We start from the raw sequence: 15,087 nt of genomic DNA, 5'->3' as shown, positions 1-15,087 counted from the left end.
ATTATTAAGATTCAGTGGAAACAGAGAAGACAGAATAATTAGAGTGGCAGCCATTTGATTGTGACTGCTGAGTGGAGCCCACATATACTAAGTAATCTTTAGAGGAACAAAGAGTGAGCTCTGGTCTGTGGTCAGCAAGCCTCTTTTAAAAAATCACCTAGCAGCCCCCTATAGCTCATGCTCATTACCCAGCCAAATGACTCAGGTCATTTTCTTGGTTTTCCAAAGCAGCCATAAAAGCAATTACTATCAGGAAACTCCTCATAAGCAGTGAAAAAGAAAATCAGAGAACTACAGGCAGTCTTTGAATTCAGAGACAAGTGTCAGGTTTGCCTTGGAAAGTAAAGGAAGAGGGGACAATAGGTAAAGTAAAGAAAAGAAGAAACTGTGAGTACAACTCTGAGAGGATACTAAGTCTTCCTGAAGCAGAACACCAGAATCCTTGCAACTGGCCCTCAACAAGTGTTTTGATTTGAAGACAAATATCTTGTTTAATTTTTTTCTTGCCATTCCACCATGCCCCCAATGATAGTATTGTGTGTGAAATGACAATACATATTATGTTTTGTTTTGCAGATCACTGACTCTGTAATGAAGGAATCTAGGAAATAAGGGAGTTTTTGAACCAGTAAGCAATACAGCATAAAAGTAAGTTTCATCCTGACAAAGGTAAACGAGTGACCAGATACCTCCTAGTGTTAGTCTATCCATGCAATAATCTTTGGGCTCCATTCATGCTAACAAATTTTGAACTGCTAGTATGTTTTCTAGCTGTGTGACTTATTCCTTGCACAATACCTGCTTCCAGAGATTTCTGAAGTGCTGCTTGTTCACTTTGTATTTTGGGGACTAGGTTTCTTAGAAGTCTTCAACAGTGTGTCAACAAATGCCCAGACAAATTTCACAACAAATTCCCTCTGTCTGTGCTGGCCAACTAACTCCTCACCTTGGTCTCCACAGCCTGGGGGGCAACAGTGCCTGACAGGAAGAATAACCTGGATGATCGTACATAGAATCTTTCTAGTTCTTTCTGCTGTGTTGCTTTTGATGGAAATAAGCTGCTTACCAATATCAGATCTTCCCCTATCACCCACTGGGATGTTCTGTGCCAGCTCTGCCTATGATGTTTTCAAAGCTATTGAAGGATTTAGCACCATTGGAATGCAGGAGAATGACACATCCAAATATCCAAGTGTGCTTTGAAATCTCATGTTCTTTTTTGACATAGACATTGCTCTGATCAATATCCCTAACTTCTGTGAGCCACAGAGACCCTTCTCCCACTGAGGTTACTGCTATTTATTTGTATGACCTTAGGGACAGATTCAAAAAAGGACAAGAGTGTCTAATGTGCAAGAAGCTTCCGTAAAAGGATGGGAGGATGTGCTCTCACCAAAGATTGTTCCATAACCCAATGGGTACGGCACACTTCTAGGAGGTGGGAGAGATGGGTGTCATGGGTACAACTGGGACATAGGAAGTTGGAACTTGATCCCAGAAAGGCACAGCCAGTGCAATCATACAATCAGAAACAGACAATCTCAGGTCAGGAGGCCAAGATCTATAAGGGATCAGGATGCACGTGGTCACACTAGGTAGGAACATGAGCCAGGGGGGAAACAGGAGGCAGGGATCCAGACCAAAGGCACTAGCTGGGGGCTCTGGAGCAGGCAGCTATAGCCGTTTTGGGATGTGGGCTAAACTATGAACTAGTTGTTACAGGATGAGGGCCTGGAATGGAGTCTGGAACACAGGCATCAAGGAGCCCAGAAAGGCAGTCTAGAGCACAAATTTCAAGGCTGGATCCTGGAATATGGAATTAGCAGGCAGGAACCAGGAACCAATGGGCAGGAACAAGGATGATGCCAGGAAGTTAAAAAGCACGGCCCAGGAAACAGGATACCAGGAACAACCAAGGAAATCCTAGGAAACTAGAAATGAACAGGTAGGACCAAGGGAATGGGAAACTCAGAATCAAGGATAGGGGCCAGGACACTAAAAACAAGGAGTCAGCAGCCCAGGACTAAAGAGAAACACCTGTCCTGTTGAGTAGCCCACAGGGCTTTGAAAATGCTGCTGCTTATTAGGGCTGTGCAAAGCTTTGGGTGCTGATTCAGCCCAATTGGCTGGTTGAATCTCCAAATCCAAATTGAATCAAGGGACCAATTAAAAGGAACAAATCAATTTGGAAAAGATTTGGAGAGCTTCGATGATTTGGGCAGACCCTACCCACTGCAGCAGGGAGCTGGACCTGGACTCCCAGCTGGTAAGTAGGGGGGGGGCTGGAGGGGCAGGAAGGGGACCATGGGAGAACCCCTGCCAGGCTCCATCCCCTGCCTGCTCCCCCAGCACCCGTCTAGTATCTTCCCCAGGTCTCCCCATGGCTGCCCCACCCGCCCCAGCTCCCGGACCTTAAAAAAAAAAGCCCCCACTCACTGGCTGCTGCCAGGCAGGGGGGGTGATCCCTGCTGCCCCCCCCCCCACTGCATGGGGGGGCTCTGCCCCCCCCCACTGTCCCAAATCCCTGCCCCAGCTCCCACCCTTTAAGAAAATAAACCCAAAAAACCCCTGGGCTCACCAGTTCCTGCAGCAGCCTTGGGGCTTCTGGGGGCTCATGGAAGAGCTCACCATGTGGCGTGGGGCAGTGGGGAACACCCCCCCCACCCCCCAGCATGAACCAGCGAGTCCGGGGTTTTGGGAGTGTTTTTTTCTTAAAGGGCTGGAGCTGGGGCAGGCGGGGCAGCCGTGGGGAAGAGGGCTGGAAGAACAGGGGAGGTCGGTGGGCTTGTGCAGAGTCCCCCCACATGGCATGGGGCAGTGGGGATCCCTCCCCCCACTCCCGCCTGGCAGCACCTGGTGAATCAGGGCTTTTTTTTTTCAAAGTGCTGGGAGCTGGGGCAGGCGGGGCAGCCATTGCCGGGGCTAGGAGAGTGGGCGGGGGATAGGCCTGCGTGATCTCTGACTCAGATTTGGCCCAATCGATTTGGGACAGTGATTCGAATCACCAAACTGAATCACTGTCCCCTGAATCGGCCAAAGCTGAAGTGAATACTAGCCGCTTTGCACAGGCCTACTGATTATTAGGGCTGTGTGAAGCTTTGGGTGCTGATTCAATTCGGAGGAGATTCAGCCCAATTTGGTGACTGAATCTCCGAATCCAAATTGAATCAGGGGACCAATTAAAAGATCTGAATCGATTTGGAAAAGATTCGGAAAGGTTTGGCAATTCCAGCAGTCTCCGCCTGCTACAGCAGGGGGTTGGACACAGACTCCAAGCTAGTAAATAGGAAGTGAGGGAGAGGTGGCTGGAGGAGTGGGGAGGGGACCATGGAGGGGCCCCTGCCAGGCTCCATCCCCTGCCTGCTTCCCCAGCCCCCCTGAGTGCCCCTGACCCACACCTGCTTCCCCAGTCCCTCCCTATGGCTGCCCCGCTCGCCCCAACTCCCAGCCCTTTATAAAAAAGGGCTCCTGCTCCACAGAGGGGTGATCCCTGCTGCCCCCCGCTGTCCCACACTGCCCTATGCCATGTGGGGGGCTCTGCCACAAGCCCCCTGACCCCCATCCACTCCCACTCCCACAGCCCTCCTCCCCATGGCTGCCCCACCCACCCCAGCTCCCTGCCCTTTAAAAAAAAAAAAGGGCTGCTGCCCAGCAGGGGGAGCAATTCCTGCTGCCTCCTGCTGTCCCATGCCATGTGGGGGGCTCTGCCACAAGCCCCCTGGCCCCTGCCCGCTCCCCCACCCCCACCATGGCTGCCCCACCCGGCCCAGCTCCCGGCCCGTTAAGAAAAACAAAACAAAAATCCTGGAATCACGGGCTGCTGCAGCTGCCTTGGGGCTTCTGGAGGCTTATGGCAGAGCACCCCACATGACGTGGGGCAGTGGGGGGCAGCGGGAATTGCCCTCGCCCCTGGCAGCAGCCAGCGAGTGCGGGCTATTCTTTTCAAAGAGCTGGGAACTGGGGCAGGCAGGGCAGCCATTGCCAGGGCCAGGAGAGCGGACGGGGGATAGGCCTGTGTGATTCAGAGATTCAGCTGATTTGGCAGCAGCCAAATCAGTTCAGGACAGCGATTCAAATCACCAGATCAAATCACTGTCCCCCAAACTGGCCGAATCCAAAGTGAATACTAGCTGCTTTGCACAGGCCTGTTCATTATAAGGCAGCAGCCATGCCCATGGAGGTGACCCAGGCTAGTTAGACCACAAGCAGTCAGGCCCACTCAGTAACCAGGGGCAGCTGGGAACAATTTAGCTGCCTGCTGCCCTGACTCCTGACTGCATGTTTGAATCCCCTTGGGATTGGGAGTGTCTAGAACATGGGTGAGAAAAATACGGCCCACAGGCAAGATGGGGCCTGTCAAGTGATTCTGTCCAGTCTGCAGTGGGTCCACTGGCCCTGCCGGGCCCAGGCACATAGCGGCAAACCGGACCACGGTGCGTGTGGCCAGTTCCCCTGAGAGCAGAGGTGCTGCCTGGAATGGACTGTAGGGCACCCTATCCCCCCCCACGCAGCTCTCAGGCTTACCAGGAGCTGTAGTCCACAGGTCCAGACAGCATGGTAGCAGGGCAGGGGCATCCCAGCAGCAGGGTGGGGGTGTCCCAGAGCCTGGACTCAGTTTCCCAGCAGCTCCTGCGATGGTGGTTCACTCTGCCCTCACACTTCTGGCTGCCAAAGCCACCGTTTCCATCATCCCAGCCAAGCTCAGCCCCACTGACTGGGCACCCCAGCTTGCTTGCCTTGCACCCACCACCAGGGGTGCCAGACAGAGCAGGTAGGCAGGCAGGGTCTCCATGGAGACTGGCCTGGGATCCCCACAGGCAGAGCACACTCAGCCAGACAGATGGGATGGTGCTGCATGCAGGTGGGGAGTGGTGTGTGGGAGCAGGATACATGGGCCAGGGCCAGGGCCAAGGCAGGGGTCAGGATCGTGGGGCAGTGATAGCACAGGCCCAGGGTCTGGGTCAGAGCCGTGATCTGCTCCCTACATGTGCCTGCACTGGGTTCTGGTTCCACGGGCAGCAACTGGCCCCTGCTCCCAGAACCAGCGCCTATTTTAGGGACATATGGGGAAAGGATTGTGGCTTGCCCTGAACCCCAGCCCAACTCTGTCACCACTCCATGATCCCAGTCCCAGCTCTGCCCACCCATCCCACTTCTGGGCACTGCTCTCCACCCACCTGCAGCCCCATCGCATCTGCCTGGCTAAGCACACCCTGCCTGTGGGAGTCTCAAGCCAGTCTCCACAGAGACCCTGCCTGCCCACTTGCTCCATCCAGTGCCCCTCATAGTGGGTGTGGGGTGGATGGGCCCAGGGCTGGATAGGATCAATTGGCATCCCCACCACTGTGCCTGGTGGTGTAAACACCCATGACAGAGGCTGAGGCCAGGTCAGCACCTCCTCCTCCTCCCCTTTGGCCTTCAACAGCTCACCAGAACTCCTTCAGTGGCCCTCCTGCCCAAATAAGAACTCCTTCAGTGGCCCTCCTGCCCAAATAATTGCCCACCCCTAGTCTAGAATCTAGATCTTTTGCTTCCTGGGTGGGTTCCCTGACCACTAAGGTATTATAGAAAAGGTAGGTAACAACTGTGTGTTCAGAGAACACACCACCCCAAAGGGATGACTTCTGCACTCACAATGAGGAGGTTTCAGACTCTAAATCCCATTCTCATATCAGTGCCATATCATATCAGCGCACCCAAAGACATAAGTGTGGGAGAGAGGTGGGACATCACACACACACACACACACACACACACACACACACACACACACAATCAGCATTTCTTTTTGTCTGATTTAGGCATCCCTTGACAAGTGTTTTGAACTCCAATCCTAAATCTCATCAGCCAGAAGCGGATCCAGATTTTTACAACAAAGGGGTTGTGTGGAAGCACGCCCCAACCAGGGCAGGCAGAACGCACCACAGGACCAGCAGGTGGGAACTTTTGTGAGTCCTTAAGAAGGTAAGAATTCCCCCCTCCCTTCCCCTCCATGCTATAAGGCACATCTCCATTTTCCTCCCTGGCTCCTCTCTTCCCATTCTGTCACTGCCCACCTGTCACTCCCACTTTCTCTGCTGTCCAAGGGGCTAGGGGAGCTCCTGTTCTGCTTGGCTCAGACTTCTCAGGGCCAAGTTCATCCCAGAACAGCAGCAGGCAGGCAGAACGGGTGGGGATGTGTCTCTAAGAATGGAGAGGAAAGGAACCGGGTGGGGGGGTGGGAAAGGAGTCCTAAAGAATTCTTACTATCTTTAGGACTTTGAAAAATCCCTGGATACTGCTCCTGCTATGTGGTCAGAAAGGAGGGTGCAGCCACCCTGCTGCAACCCCTCTGGATCTGCTCCTGTCACCCACTCTCCATTTAACATACAGGCTAGGGACAGACATACAAAAAGCCTGAGCCTGAATTGATTCAATCTTTGCAGGTTAGCCTAACCTGGCTAGGCTAAACCAGTTTGTAATCGCCCAGACATCCTCTCTGGACTGACGAAATGCAGGAACCTGCCTTCAGTGGCTCAGGCTAGGAGCTGTGGGGGCAGTAGAGATGCATTCCCTTCCCTTCCACAATGCTGTGCTAAGGGGGAGGATGTGGTCAGGCCCCGTCAGACCACCCTGATTAGGAAGGGGTGCCCCCTTCACCCTCACTGTTGATAACAGAGCATTGAGTTACACAGCAGGGAGTTGCACAGGGAGTTGTTAGCATTTATCAGCCCATCAAACAAAACAACAGCCTCTCTCATTAGTTTGAGCTCTTCTTAAACAACTTTTCCCAAGTAAGGAACAGAGGGACATTACCAGCTACCTGTTGATTAGCTCCAAAAAGCCCTAAACCAACACTATCCTGTCTCCCACAGCACAGACAGTAGCCAGTATGTAGTATCCTAGCTAAAGCTGAGAGGTGCCTGTGTAAGGCAAAGGGGAGGAGGGAATCCCTGTTTGAGTAGGGAGGTGGGGGCATGGGGGGGAGCAGAAGGAAGCCAGGCAGACCCCGCTACATGTGTAGTCTCTGCCAAAGCTGTAGCCAGGGAGCAGAGGGCCGGGGCCAGCCCTGCTGGGCTGGAGGAGAGAGCTGAGCCCCAACCAGAGTTGCAAAGTATCTGAGATGCTGGGGGACTCTGGTTTAATTTAAACCAGGAAGGGGTCTGGGATAGACACTGCATAAACCGGTTTGACCCAAATCAGTTAAGTCTGATACTACTTTCAACCAGGTTTATCTCAAACCAGTTTCAGCCATTTTCAAACTGGTTTATGTGCACTGAACATCTGTTCTGTTACATGTTTAAACCAGTTTCTGATCACTTAAACCAGTTTATGTTTAATGTCTGTCCCTAGCCACAAAATAATTTGGCACCTAACTAGATAAGCACCCAGCTCTGGGAGTAGAGTTCATACATACTACAGAGGATGGGAATGAGTAGGGCCATCATGTCTTACTCCCTTTTTGGCCAGTCCCTGCATTAAAATGCTTATAATCAACATATAAAACAAAAGGTGGCAAATGGATATGGATGATGGGAAGCACGAGACTACAAGACAGCATTAGCCAGCATGATGGAAAGTGTTTTCAGTGCCCTAGCAGTGCAGCCATTTTTTTTTTTTTTTTTTTTTTTATAGGCATCACAGTAACACAAAATTTTAGGGAGGAACTTTGAAGGAGAACAGTGTGCTCGCTTAGCAGATGGAGGCAACTGCCAACTGTGAGTGGCAGCATGTGTGACAGCATAAAGGTGTTTGCAAAAAGTTCCTTTCTGAACCTCTGAAGTCCTATTTTGAAGCTGTTCCTGATATAGGTACATTTCACTGCAGGTTGCAGCTTTTGGAAAGAAAGAGGCAAAGTAGAGCTGTAATTTGTTGCCTGTAAGTGCAGCATCACACCTTGGTGCCAGTGGTCATTAGGCCCACCTCAGTACTGCCACCAGATATTCTGACACAGGTGCTTATGGGGTGGGCTCATCATCAGATAGTTTCATTGATGAATCTTTGGTAAACAGGGATTGGCTATATGAAAGAGATCTGTAGTTGAAGATGGAGGAAACAATGGAAGAACTAGGTTAATGAGGAGATAACAGTGGGCTGTGGGATAATTCAAGAATATAGAGAGGCAGGAACAGATGTCCACAGAGATGGGTGATCTGGAAATGTGGGTACAGACTCTGTAGCTTCTCTCAATAAGCAGGTTAGCAGGTTGTCTGCCTGGAACGGTTACTGGTTCCAGTGCTTACTGTTTATCTGGGGAAGGTGATATTTTGCTGCAGGCATAAGGAACTAAAGGGAAACAATTAAAAATAAATAGGCTGGAACCAAACAATTTTCCAGCTTTCCACTGAGAAGGTGCATCGGCAAAAATAGTTGCTTTAAAAATATATATTCTGACAGCAAGCAACAGAAATTAAAAGACACAAAACAGTGTGAGATCCAACCAAATTTCCATTCTCCAGCTGATAAAACATGAACAACATTGTCTTTTAAAATCAGAGCTAACAGAGTTCTCTTGGGTTGCACATATTTGTTTAAAATCTTCTTCCAACTTTTGCAGCAAATTGTGGTTTTAAGTACCTCTCTGGGTATAGCCGTCTGTCTCTCCCCCCCCACTGGCATTTGGGCCATAGGCAGAAGGTTACCAACTTTTTACATTATTCACTAATAGAGGAGGCTCTTTTATCTTCAGCTTGTGTGTTTCGATACAGAGGTCTTAGGTTCAACTGCAGCTCATGACAATGCATCTGGCCATGTGGCAAACATTTGCAATGAGACAAACAACTTGGTAGCTATAGGGGCTGAGATGAGTCCCTTTTTCCAGCGTGGACTATTACAGTGACGTGCACTTGTGGCTAGATATGCAGACAACCCTGGCAACATACAAGAAAGGTGCCAACTTAACCCAACACAGAGGCTATGATTTTTTCCTAGCTTGTAAACAAAAGGAGACTGACAACAGATAGCACTGATATCCACGTCGTGTTCACAACTAGTGGAAGCAAATCTTCCTTCCCCCACCCCACCTGCTGAACTGTGGTTTGGGTGCTGGAGACACTGGATCATATGGTGGCATTGTTCTGAATTGCATCAACTCAGAGGCAAATCTTAAATAAAATTAAAAAACAAAACAAAAATAACCCCCAAACCAGCATGGATATCAGAGATGATAGAGTTCTGCGAAATAACATTATAGTGCCTCAAGGAAGTACTGCTCTTTGACATACCACAGTGCAGTTTAATCTAGAAAATGCCTGCTAATGGGATTTGTTGGTGTGCTTGCGTCTAATTTCAGGCTAGGAGCGCTATGTGGGAGAAAAGAAAAGCAATGAGATGTCTTCCTGCATTGTAAGGTATAAGAAAGTGATCATGGGTCCCTGTCGCAGCAGGGATGTTTAGTAAAATCAGTCAAAGGGGGAGGACACACAAAATGGTTACACTGATATACTTTGCCTTTATAGCAGATATGTGATGTACAACTCTACATCTAAGTCATTCCATTCTGAGGTGAAGTTTCCCCTCAGGAAGTCAGAAGAAATCATGCAATGGTGTAAATCAGGGGTGACTAACCCATAGCACACATGCAACAAGTGGCAAGGGCAGCCACTCTCTGTGGCACACATTAGGTCAGCGAGGGAGGAAGGAACAAAGTGGCAGGTAGGAAAGGGAGCAGAAACCAAAGCAGAAGATCTGGCAAGGGAAGGGAATCTGAATGGCACTAGGAGGGGTGTGGGGCTTACTTTGTGGGACGCCTCCCAAAAAGCTTGTCCCCCACTGGTGTAAATTATACCAATGTACAGGTTGTGTGCAAAACTCTAATTAATTCCAATACTGGACAGCATATGAACTCCTTGGAACCAGCCTATGGCTGGCTTTTCTGGCACCTAGTGGTAAGAGTCTACCTCCAAAGAGCTGGTCATCTGACCAATGTAAATACCATAAGTGTACCCACTGATGCCAATTATATCAGTCACACCAGTGGTTTTTAATCTTTTTGGACTTGAGTCCCCCCTCACTCCCAACCTGCAGCCCCCTGACCCTACTGGTACCCCTCACTCCCAACCCACAGCTCCCTGGTCTGCTGGTACCCCTCACTCCCAAATTAAAGTCCTCTGGCCCTGCCAGTGCCCTTCACTCCTGATCCACAGCAGAAAGAGGGCAGCACCCCCACCCTAATCTGTTACTCCTCCCACTGCTGGCAGTGTGGCTGGCACAGGAGTCCTGGCAGTGGCAGCGGCAAGAGTTTTGCCATCCCACTCCACCCTCCCACACCAGGGCAATCCAGCCAGGCTACAGCCTCATGCTCACTGTGCATGCTGATTCTGCGGGGTGAAAGGGGCACGTGACCTTCCCCCCCCCCAACTTGTCACCTATGCCTCCTCCCCCCTTAGTATCTTACTTGCAGGGAGCTGTGGAAGCTGTTCTCTAGCACTGCCTGGCTGCCATGTGCATGTGTGCACACACACATGCACCTGGTGCCCCCTGCCGCATAAGCCTCCTCCCACTCCCTCCGACCCCAAGCAGCCCCTTGCAAGCTGGAACACCATTTCCCACGTTTTTCTCCTTTAAAGGAGAAAATCCACATTTTTTCATGAACCTGGTGGCAGCAGCAGCAATGGGCTCAGCCCAAGCGTGTGCTGTCTCAGCTGACCTTGGAAATTATGACTGTGCCATATCCACAGCCCCGTGGATGCCCTGAAATCTGCTTGCAGCCTTCCAAGGGGCCACAGTCCCCTACCCAGTTGAGAACTGCTGAGTTATACCACTGTATGCATGCTGCGTGCCTGCATCCTAAGCATTACAAATAGAAACTACACATACTTAAACTTGCTACTACCACATAAACAGAGACCCAGGCACAGACACACACAATCTGTTCTTGCAGCAAAACCATATATGCAGGGGACCTGGTTTCTGAAATGGGATACAAACCTCAGTTTCTTGATAAGAATGTTTATGGCCTAAAAGTGCTATGTACTATCAGACTGTTGCACTACCTGGACTTTAAGCCTCTTGGCTCCTCTATAAAATTTCAAGAGCCATTTAGCAAAATCATTCATAATCTGATATAAAAACAGCTCTTCTGAATATAATTAGTCCCTCTTTGGAGTAATCCGCACCCAAATTTATTTCATTTCTCTCATCAGCTGGTCTTTTTTAATGACACCTGCCTTCTTCCACAGCATCTTGCATCTCTTTTCAAGCCAGCGCAGGGCACGACCAAGAGGTAATGCACTTCAATTGCAAAGAGCACTTTCGAAAACTCTCCAGACCTGGACACTCCCTCAGCTAAGATGCCAGGCTACTTAGTTACACCACTTTGGACAGATAAATTAAAGTGAAAACATCCTTCCAAGTACTAAGAGAGACCTTAATAGCAGGATCTTTTCCATATTTTGCGGAGGATATATGAGAGCAGTGTGACTACCCGAATAGAGTGACTCTCTCTTCTAGAGAAACAAAAAAGAACAAGAAAAGCCTCTCAGTTTTATAGCCAGTGCTGTCCAGCAGTCTAGTCCCTAAAGAATGATGTTAGTGGCTATGTAGCAATATATGGTCTGACATTACTCACCTGGCAGAGCAGACATGCTGAACTGATCTTATTTCTTCTGAGCATTTGGATCGTACAAGTCGCACACAAACAGGAGCTAATAAATAAGCTGCAACAAAGCAAGTGACTCCAGCTCCTCACGGAGTACTGACTCCAGCCAAATCCATTTGGCAACCTCTGTACTGAACGAATATTTGGATGAAGAGAGAGCAAAGGGCTTATGGTGCTGCTTGCCAGATACTGTGTATCTAGAGAGACAGGAGAAACTTGACTAACGCCATCATGTGTCCCCAGCTGCTATGCATCCACCCTCCTTCCAACCTTGGATTGAGTCATCAAATATTTTAACCTGACAAAAGGAAGTCAGCAGAGGACAGCAAGGGCATGTGACAGCTGTCATGACCCTGGGCTAGGACATTCACAGCTTCCTCCCTCCTGCTCTGGCTATGACCTGTATTCCAAACCCATAGGCAAAGGACACAGCCAAAGCAACCCTATAATTGCTACTCACAGGGCACATCTACGTGAGATGTTTAATGTGGAGTTGACTAATTAGCTCTGCAGTAAATGTATCGTGTCTACTCGTGAGGCCCTATTAGGCCACAACAGGATAGTACTGCTACAGAGGTTTTTTTTTACTCTGCAGCAGCTCATGTGTAGACACCAACATGGCTGGCTGGGGCACGAGGGTTCATCAGCATGGGGGCTGCCTTCCTGCTAGCCTCACAATGGAGGACTCATGCCCCAGCCAGCTCCCTGCACAGCACATTGAGCTAGGTTCAAGCAGTCCTGGGCTGGCAGACTAACCTCCTGCCAGCTAGGGCTGCTCTGACCAAGCTCAACATACTGCAATCATGGGTGCATGTTCAAATGGCGTGCCTGGGAGCAATAAATTACGGTGCAATATGTGCCAGAGTTTATTGCTCTGTGCTAATAGCATGTGTAGATGAATCCACATAGCCGTTTTTATGTTCACTGATTTGTCTAAGCAGCTCCAGGTACTAAGAAGAAATCTAAAAACATACAAACACACGCACACGAATGCTCAGTGTGTCAATGCTGCAAGTTATAGCTAAACTTCATTGGCAAAGGCTGGGATACTAGAGAAGAACTGGGATAAACTATAGCCAAATTGATATTACCTGAGGACTACTGGCAAAGAGCATGCCATGACCACTCTGCCACATGGCATAGGCCACTTTCAGACAGGAGACAGCACAGCAGCTTTAACATGGTGCTAGGTCTATGCAAAGAAGCACATCTAAGAGAAAACAGGAGAACAGGTGCACAGGGGTGCCCGGAAGCCATTGTGTTGCCTCATTTCCAGGATTTTCCATGGGCTGAGCCAGATGCAGTAGGCATGGCGTGTTTCTTGTGGTGGCCCCACACACCACATGACAGCAAAGTAGACAAGGCCTAAGATATCCCCTCCCTACCTCAGATATTTCTCCAATAAATTCCATCCTCCTTCATGAAAAGCTTAGGAGAATTAGGGGTTTTCAAACTTGTCAACTGAAAATAAGAGCCAGTTGTACTGCTGAAGCTAAGATTCATGCATGTGCCCTCAGAGCTGTTTGGAAGGGCTTTGCTGTGTCATGGAACAGTACAGGAATGGACTCCCAGACATTGCCAACCCTTCCAGGGAATGAAAAAATGGGAGGCTGGTAATGACAGAGGTATAATATGTGCTAACTACAGGGGATGGAGCAGTCCCCTAAGCAAATGAGTGTGTGAAGCATGACCTTGGAGTCCAAGAGGCATGGTGTATCAGGGGTGTCATGTCAGAGACAGAGGGAAATGGTTATACCCTAGTATTAGGCTTAAAATGGTGAAGACCAAAGCTGGCTCCAGCTGAGATGTGTCTGTCCAAATGACTCTGTGCAAGGAGAGTTTGCAAACTGTGTCCCAAGATAAGGATGTCTGGGGAAATGTTGCTCCCTGGCATCTCTAGCCTGTCATCTGTTCATTTTGACTAGGATTTAATTACCCTTTCCAGTCAACCAGCCTCTGATCTCAGCAGTACAATCTGCTATGCCTCACAAATCCCAATGCAAGTCAAAGACACAGCTTTATGCAGGCGAGCTGAGGAAGTGATGAATACTAGCCCCAAGTTGGACCTCTCTCAACTCGCTCCCAAAGGTGCCCTGTGGGTGCTGAAGGGAGCTGCATACAAAGCAAGGTGTTAAGGGACACCATATGCTGTCCTAGTACTGGAAGAGGCAATGTCTCACCGTGGAGAACAGCTCAGTCAGATTCAGCTGGAAGCAGTCCCCCTCTGCATCACTTAACCAGCACCAAAGGGGAATTTAAATACTCTGCCTTGCCCTAGCTCTCTGCAAAGAGCTGAATTCAACCCCTTCCTTTACACAGTAACCTGGATTACTTTTTATACTGTACCAAGTCCTATTCAGGCTTTACCATGCACTTGTATTCAAAACCCTTCCACCTCAGATAAGAACACCATACGGTAGGGGGAGAAAAAGGTGTCAAACTATATTTGTGTATTTAGACCAAAGAAACTCTCCCTTCTCTCTGGGAGACCCAGTGCCCAGCACTATTTATCAGATGCTTCCCACAACCTCTTGCTTTCCACTTCTGTACTACCTACATTGTTTCTGGGCACCCTGGGATACCAGTTCCTGCAGTGAAACTCACTGGGCTCTGCACATGCAGAAATAGGAATACAGTACAAAGAACAAGGTGTAGAAATGGGTGCTTGGTCTCTAACCCTTAAAACCCTGAGAGGACTACGAACTGGAAACCACTTCAGGGATGAAGAGGAAGATAGTTATCCAGCATTTGGCTAAGTATTGGGATACTCACCCAGTCTGACATGACACTAGCCAAAGAGTGGGGACTTCAGGGTCCAGTGAGGAGGAGAAGCTGGTGAAGAAATCTGGCAACGCTGATGCCATTCCATGGACTTATACATATCCAGCTTTTTAAAGTAGTCCATAACCTGCTCTTTCACCACCAAGGGTTTCTCACCTCCTCCCCAAACTGTGCTGCCCAGTGCAGTAGTCTGGGAGCTGACCTTGCCTGTGACCAGTGCCATAGCAAGCGGGCTGAGCAGGCGATGGCCCCAGACGCCGCAGTGAAGGGGTGCCAATAGGGCTGTGCAAAGCTTCAGTCCCAGATTCAATTCGATGGAGATTTGGCCTGATTCAGCAGCTGAATCTCTGAATCTGAATTGAATGACAGGACCCTTCGCTCTCCGAATCTAATCAGAACTCTCTGAATCAATTCAGAGATTTGGAAAATTTGGTGATTTGGACGTAGATACAGCTTTAAATGCTTTTTCTACATACCTCAGGGTGTCAGGGGCTTGTGACTGCTGTGGTGCTGGGGCACATAGGGCGCCCCACAGAAGCGCAGGGGCTCCCCAGGACACTTGGCAGCAGACCCAGAAGTGGACCAGAAGCACTTCTGGTCCACTTCTGGGTCCACTGGGGAGCACACAGGGGGCCCCCCACATCCCCTTGGCTCAGTGACTGGTGCCTCCTGGGTCTGGGGGGGCACTCAGGGTCCCCCTGCAACTGATTGCCGAGCCGGGGAGCCAC

The 15,087-nt window shown here is 49.7% G+C and overlaps 1 long non-coding RNA gene across 2 annotated transcripts; it reads left to right on the top strand.

Moving 5' to 3' along the window:
- The first annotated feature begins 1,922 nt into the window (after positions 1 to 1,922).
- On the top strand, positions 1,923 to 14,868 carry LOC132250797 (uncharacterized). 2 transcript variants are annotated; one of them, XR_009462411.1, is made up of 3 exons: positions 1,923 to 2,266; positions 5,802 to 5,964; positions 11,160 to 14,868. It is a non-coding gene; the product is annotated as an uncharacterized LOC132250797 (long non-coding RNA). The 2 variants fall into 2 exon arrangements; XR_009462412.1 differs by lacking the exon at positions 11,160 to 14,868 and adding an exon at positions 7,615 to 8,758.
- The last annotated feature ends 219 nt before the right edge of the window (positions 14,869 to 15,087 follow it).

The sequence above is a fragment of the Alligator mississippiensis genome, chromosome 5 (assembly GCF_030867095.1).
Source record: "Alligator mississippiensis isolate rAllMis1 chromosome 5, rAllMis1, whole genome shotgun sequence".
Classification (NCBI taxonomy): Eukaryota; Metazoa; Chordata; order Crocodylia; family Alligatoridae; genus Alligator; species Alligator mississippiensis.
This window is presented reverse-complemented; position numbering and strand designations above follow the sequence as displayed.